This window comes from Rhinolophus sinicus, linkage group LG02 (assembly GCF_036562045.2).
Source record: "Rhinolophus sinicus isolate RSC01 linkage group LG02, ASM3656204v1, whole genome shotgun sequence".
Lineage (NCBI taxonomy): Eukaryota > Metazoa > Chordata > Mammalia > Chiroptera > Rhinolophidae > Rhinolophus > Rhinolophus sinicus.
This window is the reverse complement of record NC_133752.1, coordinates 138,622,774-138,631,957: the sequence shown is the minus strand read 5'-3', so window position 1 is coordinate 138,631,957 and position 9,184 is coordinate 138,622,774. Positions and strand designations below refer to the sequence as shown.

General features: G+C 40.1%; 1 long non-coding RNA gene across 1 annotated transcript; it reads right to left on the bottom strand.

The window, feature by feature from the left end:
• Positions 1-573: 573 nt before the first annotated feature.
• On the bottom strand, positions 574-7,483 carry LOC141568587 (uncharacterized). Its single transcript, XR_012491747.1, has 3 exons — positions 7,189-7,483; positions 1,855-2,048; positions 574-1,357 (listed from the first exon to the last, which is right to left on the bottom strand). It is a non-coding gene; the product is annotated as an uncharacterized LOC141568587 (long non-coding RNA).
• Positions 7,484-9,184: the final 1,701 nt, after the last annotated feature.

Below are 9,184 nucleotides of genomic sequence, written 5' to 3'. Positions count from 1 at the left end.
CATGTGTGCAAAGACCTAGAGGCAAGAGAGACCAAGAAGAAGTGGAAGGGGGTTGTGTGCCTGGGGAGAGATGGTAGATGCACAGGTTGCCCTGCAAATGTGCCTCACTTTTCCTTGATCTCCCCTCTGACTCCTGTTGCTTGAAAGTACAGATCTGGAAAACTGTTGGAGATTCTGTCTAGGCACCTCTCACAGTGAGCAGGAGTACAGAGAAGACTAACTCTTCCCAAGGCCCCTCCAACTCTTCTGTCCTCAACCAGGAATCCACACTATCAGGCCATCTACCAGGGAAGTATTCATGCTGTGGGCAAAACAAATGGCCTGCGCTTTCCCTGTCTGTTTTAGCTGCCTTAAAGAGCAACACTTATCATCACACAATTGATTTTGGCTGGTAAGGATGTGTCCATGTTACCCTGGACTAGAATGGCTGCATTGGCTGGGCCACTAGCTGGCTGAGCCACCATGGAGATGCAAGTTTATTCATTTTGTTTTTCTAAATGAAAAAGCCCCTTTCTTGATGAGACATCATACTCTTTCCCATGCTTGTGAGGGCTGAGGGAACCATCTGGTCTTTTTTTTTCTTTCTTCATTATTCCCTAATTGTTTGCTCTATAGGAATGCTCTTTGCCTTAACTTGTTTCTGTTCTTTGCAAAATCTGTTCTGTAAATATGAACGGCATTAAATCAAGAGAGTACTTGTTTAATTTTTCGGTACATTTTTCCTCCCAAAGTGAGTCACTTTGGGAAAGGTGATTTCTGGATTGCTAATCCTCTTGGTATGCATTTTATCTTCTAATATTGGGCTGGTATAGACACATTGGGAAAAACAACTTAGTGTCTTTTCTAAAGCTTCTCCCAGAACAGAAAAGAACATTATATATATATATATAAAATTCTTGACATCACGTAATAAAGCTTTATGATCAACTCCTTTGCTACCATAGATAACGCTGCTGATGCATATTGCTCAATGACAGAAAATGTCCCAGGCTAGACTTTCCAACAGGCAGAAAACTTTGAGCTGTCTTGCCAATGCTTTATATTAAGTGCCAAATCCTTATTACTTTCTTAGGCATTTATTGTTAAGTACGTGAATCATGATGCATTACTCTGGTATTCGTGTGGCCGCTCTGTGTTAAGTCCGCAGGACCTCCATGGAGTCGACTTTACTTGGTTTCCCACTTCCGTTTCTGAGCCACGTGAACTTAGATGTGAAGGCTCACCGGAGCCTGAGTGGGCAGTCCTTTGTGTTGCTGCTTTGGTCTGCCTGCGCTCACTGGCTGGTTGTGGTATGTGCAGATCTGAACCACTTCAGGGGACACTCAGCTGGAACTGTCCCCACCTCCTCAAGTTTCCACTGAAACAAGAAGCATGCGATGATGGTCAGGAGAGCCTGGACAGTTGAAAACCCCTGGGGCCCTTGGGAGAAATGTGGCTAGAATTCTGAAACATTGACATGTATGGGTTCCAACTTCCATATATGATCCTGAGAGTCAGGCTGCATGCTAAAACCTGGAGGTGGGGGATTTCCTGGAGGACAGTTACTGTCCAGAAAGCTGTCCAGGATTTCAGTGTCAGGTTTTTGACTTGATATAGTTTGGATGAGTAGCCTCGAGACGTGAAGGTAAATAACACCTGTCTCAAGGCCTAAATGAAATGTTATGTTCTTCTCTTACTTTGTGAGTGTTCAATTAGCGGCCAGTCTGTTTACCTTGAAAGTCTTAATTATGCTGGCAAATCGCCAGGGGTGACGTTGGAAATATTTAGCACGGGCAATAGTGATGCAGAATGGACATCATTAGCAATGACCTTTAGCACAGAGATGATGACCGGGAACAGTAGCTATGGCCTTACCTGTGCTTCTCAGCGGAGTATCAGTCCAGCAGAGCACCAGTCATTTGCAATGGCTGTGGCACAGACATTGAAGCTGATGGGCCATTCATTGATTTGTTCAATCAATATTATATGCTTACTAGGTGTCACCCACTTTGCTAGGCACTGGGGATACAAGGCTGGACAAGACCAGACATGTTCCTATCCTCCTGGAGCTGACAGTTTGTGAAGAGAGACAGATATTAATTGAGTAATCATATAAAAAAAATACACAAAATCTCAACTGTGACAAGGAATTGCACAAGATACTATGAGAAATCTTGACCCAGCTGGGGATATCAAGTGAGCTCAGACCTGAAAGATGAGAACTCATTAACTAGACCACTCCGTGAAGGAAGAGTTCTTTAGGCAGAGGAAATAGCATGCACAAATGAACGTGAGATTTACCCAGTCACACAATTAATAAGTGGTAAAGTCAGAGACGGGCGTAGAGCTCCAGGGGTCCCAGCTGGGGTCTGCACTAGCTCTGTCCGATAGAACTCTCTACAGTAATGGAAATATTTTAATGCTGTGCTCTCCCAGACAGTAGCCGTTAGCTCTATGTGGCTATTGAACAATTCAACTGTGGCTAGTGTGACTAAGGAACTGAAATTTTATTTAGTTTCAATTAATTTAAATGTAAATAGCCACATATTGGAAAATGCAGCTCTATATGAACCAAGCGATGAGCTAGCTCGCCCAAGTTACATGGGCAGAGGGTCATTGAAAAGAGGTGGAAATGTTTTTTGAGATGATGATAAGTGTGCTTTGCTCAGGGACTTTATTCACTCTCTCACTCAAAAACAAAAGTATACTGGGTAGCTACTGCGTCCTAGGCACAAGGCTAGACCTGGAGATTCCCTGATTAATAAGACCATATTCCTGCTCTTGCGGCATTCACAGTCTGCCAGAGGGAGCAGGCTCTGAGGCATGGTAGCCATACACTGTCACTGAGGTGAAGTGAGGGATAAATCTCTAAGTCAACCTTGGCTATTCTAAAGTCTATAGGCAAGGTTTCTGAATTCCAGCTGCTCCCATACTCTAAGGCTTTTAAACAAAGTGGGTGGGGCTTTAACGTAACACTACACAATTTTTTTTAATCTTCCAAATTCAATATATCGAGTGTTAGAAAAAAGGTTAAAATTGTATTTCTATAGACTTTAGCTCTTTATATGTAGGACATCTGCTGAATTTGGGAATTTGGGCCTCACTGACAAATATTCTTCAGAAATGGACCATGGGACCTGCACTCAAGGATCTGGTAAGTGACATCCCACTTTAGTGACGGCCAAGTAGTATTTTTATGGGACTTTTGGGCATTGATTTTTGCTTCTCACCCAGGCTAAAGAAGGAGCTAATAACTTTTACATATTTTTAAAAAGCACTTTCTCACAAGCAGTACTGTTTTGTTACTTCAAACATTTAAACCTCTTTGCCTCTGTGTACAGAATGTTATTATTACACCACCATAAAAAAAAAAAAAAAAACCACTTCCAGATAATTACACTCATTATGCCTAAATATTCAATTCTTACCAATACACAATTTAAATCATCGCTTCAAAATAATTTGTTTCCAGTTATCAGGATCTATTAAATTATCTCCTCAAACCAATCACCTGGGAAAATATTACATGTCAGGGAGAATGAAAAGATTTTTCCCACTAAAATCCCAGGACGCTTGCTCATGAGTTTCTTCTCATGGTACATTGATTTTTCCAATGGGTTCTAACTCACAATTTGTCTCTCTATCTTGGAGATCCAACAAGGAGGAACCGAGAGGATGCACCCTTCTGAGCTAGTCAGTAACAACTATGAGTTCCCAGCAAAATTAGCTGAGAAGTTTTTAAAAAATACAAGAGCAGAGGCTTCCTCCATATAAACCAAACTGGAATCATCAAAGGGGCCTGGGAATCTACATTTTTAAAAACCATCTTAAGGGAGATAGGAATGCCTGGTTAACAGACTGGAAAATATCGTTTTATTCAATTAACACATTCTATATTGTTACCTTTATGGTATCATTTTGAAAGTATGAGGTTTATCAATGTCTTTTTTCACCTGAATTAGACAAGTATCTCAGAACACCCTGAATCCAAAGTGACCCCCCCTCTTGTGTGTTATGGCTGACCAGAACATTGTATTTCCGCTGTCAAGACTTATTTAAATTTCCCAACGTGTTTCACTTCTATCTTTGTTCACCAATGTCTGCACCTTTCCGTTTGGGTTGTATTTTGTTCCTGCTGAAATATTACCCTTTCTTTCCATGAAGGTCTTAGTAGTAAGCTTTTTAAGTTTTTGCAAGTCTGAAAAGATCTTTATTTGCTATCATTTAAAAGGGATACCTTAACAGGTTATGGAAAACTAAAATAACAGTTATGCCCCAGCAGCACTTAAAAGATATTATTCCACTATTTTCTGGAATCCATTATTGCTAATGAGAAGTCAGCTGTTTAGCTGATGAGCGTGATTATCATACCTTTTAAGGTGGTCTGTCTTTTGCCTCTGGTAGCCTTTATTTTTATTTTTACGTAATGCAGTTTTCATATTATGTGTTTAGGTATGGATATGTATTTAATTATCCTATTTGGATTCTATGATCTTTTTCAATATGAGGAGTCACATTTTTTTTTTTTTTTTAAATCTGAAAACGTTTTTACCATTGTCTCCTCAAATAATACCTCTCTACCACATGTGGGGCTTCTCATTCTGTCTCCATGTCTTTTTATCTTCCCTTTTATATGTTCCATCTCTTTATCTCTTTGAACTGTGTTCTGAGTGATATCCTCACATTTATCTCTAATTGATTAATTTCCTCCTCAGCTCTACAATGCTGTTTTACTCATATATTAAAGCTTTTTTTTTTTAATTTTTAATTTTAACACTTGTCTTGCACATCTGAGACTACTCTAGCTTCTGGTGTATTCCAGCTCCAACATGCCCGTAGGAAATTCCAACTTCAACTCCTGCTTTGAGCTCTCCTTTAGAGTAATGAATAAAAGCACAGAGTCTAAATTCTGAAACTTGGAATTAAAAGACCAGCTCTGCCACTTATTAATTATATAACTTTGGCCAAGTTATTTAACCTCTCAGTGCCTCAACTGCAAAATGGGAATGATAATTGTATCCTCATGCAGTTGTGTGAGGATCAAATGAGTTAATATATGTGAAATACTGAGAATGGTGCCTGGCTCATGGAAAACATTAAATATGTGTTTACCATCATTATCTCTTGCTTTTAAGCTTGCCTAAGTCTTAAAAATTTTTTGTAATACGTTATATATTTGTATATAGGTATACATTAACATATATTTTTATTAGATATTATTTTGTTAAATATATTTTGTTTCACATATGTATAGGTTTATATATTTTCCTTCACAATTTAAAAAATATATATTCTATATAGATAGCATAACATTTTCATTCTGTTGGAGAAATTTGGCCTTTCTAAAGTGAAGGCACAGCAGTAGCAAGCAGGATATGGGAAGCTTACGTTTTATTCAGTTGCTATATACAGGATTTGGGGCCCCTGACTTCTCAATGGTTGAATTCTTTTTTCCTCATTAAAAGCTCGGCTGGGCTCTGCTATCCTTCTCTACTTCCATGGCTGTCACTGCTAATCTTCACAAATTCATCTTTATTTTGAAGGTCATGGAACTCCAGAGATGCTTAGATGTATTTGAGCTGGCAGGAGAATTATTTTACTTCATTCATTCCTCCATACAAAAGGTTTTTTATTTTGCATTTTACCATTTTATTTGACCACACCAGCAAGTCTGTTTAACTGAATGTGGTATTTTCACAAGGAATAATGATCTGAGGGAAGGGGGCCTGTTCCCGAAAGCGGGGTTGTGGATGCTAGTCTTGGCTCAATTTCTGGAGTTTATTAAAAGAGTGTTTATAAAACCACTCTATTTGTATTTACCAAGAACATTAGTGGGGGAAAGAGGCAAAAAGATGGCCTGGGATTCAAAATTCTCTGAGGATACATCAATCATTAAGTAGATTGTATTTACATGAATAACCAGTACTTGATGCAATGTGTCAGACTACTCAGCTCCCAGCCACGGGTCAGCAAGGACTTAAATGGACAATCAACCTTCTCTCATTCCTCAGAAATAAATAAAAAAACTAGTCAGCTATCCAACAGGCTGTTCTGAGGTTTCTTGAGTAGGAGGGTTTGAAAGAATTATTTCACCAACCTTTGCTATCCTTTGCTTTCCATGCCAATTAGCAATCCTAGGGAGCTGACTTGCAGTCCCCTTGTAGATGCAACACAGAACGCGACTTTTGTGAGCTTCTGTCTCTCCTTCCTTCCTTTCTTACTCACGGAAGCCTAGCAGTAGCTGTGTACACTATGGGGACGTATAGCTTAGCAGAGGCACTTACTATACTTTCAATATCTATTATGTCAAAAAAAAAAAAAAAAAAAGCCCTCAAAGACAAAATTGGACTTGGGTAGGGAGTTTGAATGTGTACTCCATAAAGTGGTGTGCAACATATGTGTGTGAACATATGTAGATTTGGGGCGTTGGGGGGAGCGGTGGGATGTGCTGCACCACAAAGGGTCACAGAGCCAAAGCACAGTGAGAAACCCTTCGTGTGAGAATTCCTCTCTGCGTGGCCTCATTCAGTCCACAGTAAGCCAAATGGCTAGTGTCACTAAAATAGGGTGTGGCTTTCGTGTGTTACATAAGACTGTTTCAAAGGTATAAGGCTGAGTTGAGTAAGTGGTTTCATTTATTCTGATTTCTGTAAAGAGACCCACTGTATTATCAGGGGATCAATACTCGGTAAAAAGAGAGGTTCCAGTTTAGAATTTTAATCCCAGCTGTGTCAAGATATCATTAATTTGTTTATTAATTTAACAAATACTTAGCAAATATCTGCTATGTGGTAAGCCCTGAAGATACAATGGAGAACAATGCAGACACAGTTCCTCCTTTCTTGGAATTTATAAGTTGTGTGACTATAACCAAATAACTTTACCTTTCTGAGACTCACTTTTTTCACCTGTAAAATGGGATTGTACTAAATATGAAAGGAGAAAATGCATGGGAAAATGCTTTATAAATTCTAATGTTTTATATATTCGAGAACACACACACACTGGCACAATCATCTTCCAGTCACTGCAAAGCATAGTGAAGGAGTGATAAAGCTTGGTAAAGAGAATATGACATAAATCTTCACATTTTTCAAAAGGGAAGGTTATGTGGAGACTTTCTTAATTCTGCATTAAAATCCTGAAAATGACTGAGGCCCTTTCCTCAAGAATTTTTGGAGGGAAGCAAGTTATAAATTATAAACCAACCTGAGCATTCTTGATCCTCTTCTGTGAGCATGCGCTTGAACTTCTCAAGTAGACGGATAATCTGATAGACCTAAAGGTCAAGGATGGAGACAAGACAATGCAACACAGCCCAGAAATGTGCCAAGAGTGCATCTGCAAAAATACCTGGAGCAGGCTGGTCCAGTGAGCATCTTCTACCCAGACCACAGGAAGCAGGAAGACTATGGAAGGAAAGGCTTTTAATGAATACTTTGTGTTTGGGAGGAAGGCTATTGTCTTCTACTTCTCTTCTCCATGCCCAGTTCTCTAAAATCAGCCTGAGGTGGGCACTCTAGACAGGGTTGGACAGAGAGAGATGGCCAAAGAAGGCCAGAGAAGCTCCAAGAGTGTCTTGTGACAAGAGGCCATTGGATGGGAGTCAGCTCTCCATGTCTCCTCTTTCTTTTCTAGACCAAGGACACGTATCGAGTACTTGTTACAGTGAAAGAATAAAGACAAATGGTGTACTATTCTCAGAGTTGCTTAAATTATAATATCCAAAAAAGAGACCGTATTGTGAGACAGGAAAGATAACCAGAATGACAAATTAATACCATAAATCCATTAATTTCTCCCACATCCTCTGCTACCAACGTGGACACTGGCACCAACAGCTCCTACTGGGCTAGGGGCAAAGGCCTTATTGATCTCCTAATTTTTACTCTGACTTCTTCCAATACAGTCTTCACACAAAAGTTAGTGGGTTTTCTTCCAGCAAAATTCAGATATGTCTCTCCCCTGTTTAAAACTATTCTGTGTCTTCTCCTTGAACTTAGAAAAGACCCCAAACCCTTTGCTGTGACCTACAAGTCGCTGCATGATCTAGGCTTTAAGATTTCATCAAAGGTATCTCTTCTTTCCCTGCCATCCATCCACCGGCCTTTTTTGATTTCCCCAATTTTTCAAGCCTTTTCCTGCATCAGGACCTTTGCATAGTCTGTTCCCTCAGCCCGGAAGGCTTTTCCCAGCTGATTATCTGCCTCAACTCCAACAGGCTTCCGTAGTTTCCTATGTAAGGCAAACCCTCTCCCTGCTTTCTTTTTCTTTATTGTAAAACTCTGATGACTTCCTTCAAAGTAGCAGCCGTAGTTTGTACTTCTGCACAAACTTATGTACTTATTTATTTGCTTATTGTCTGTCTCTATGACTAAACTGTAAGCTTCAGAAAGGCCAAATCCATTCATGTTTACGCACCATACCCTAGGGCTTAAAACAGAAGATGGTGTCCAACAAATATTTATCAAAGGAGTGAATCAAAGTTTGAATTTCTTTCCCTTTACTTGTTACAGAGAGTGGAGGCAACTACTCTCTATAAGCACGACTCACGACTTCCCCATGCCTCCCTGCCTTTGCACGTGCAGCACCTTCTTTCTGGGCCGCCTCTTCCTCTCGCCTGATCTCCAAACTCCTACACATTCTGCTTTGACACCTACCACCACGCTTTCCTCTTCTCTGAAGCTTTCTCTTCTCTCGCTTTTATATCTTCGCACTACTCACATAGGTTCCTATTAGCATTTGTAACACCTTGTTGTAATTCTATGTTTATATTTCTGTCCCCCTCTCCCCACATTGTGAACTCTGTGAGAACAGGAGGCATGTCTTCTTCTTCTTTGCATCTCCAGCACAAGTGTAGTGTGTGGAACACAATATTCTTATGATATACATTTGCGGGAGTCTATAGAGTTTATTATTATTATTATTCTGCTTATTATTATTATTATTATTATTATACATGCCATAGAAAGAGATAGGGTACAGGGAAAGCTGGCCGCTCCCGGTGGATTCTGCCAAGTGCCAGGGTTGGGGTGGTATCTGAAATCCATTCCTCCTGGTGAACAAAGAAAGACCAGTGTAGGAACTGGGAGGATGGCACACGCTCTCGTCTCCCCTCCGGCCCCATTCAGAAGTGAAAGCAGCCTGCGTCCATGCCATGATAGGGTTTTCCTTTCCTTGGAGAGGAGAACATTCTTAAGGCAGA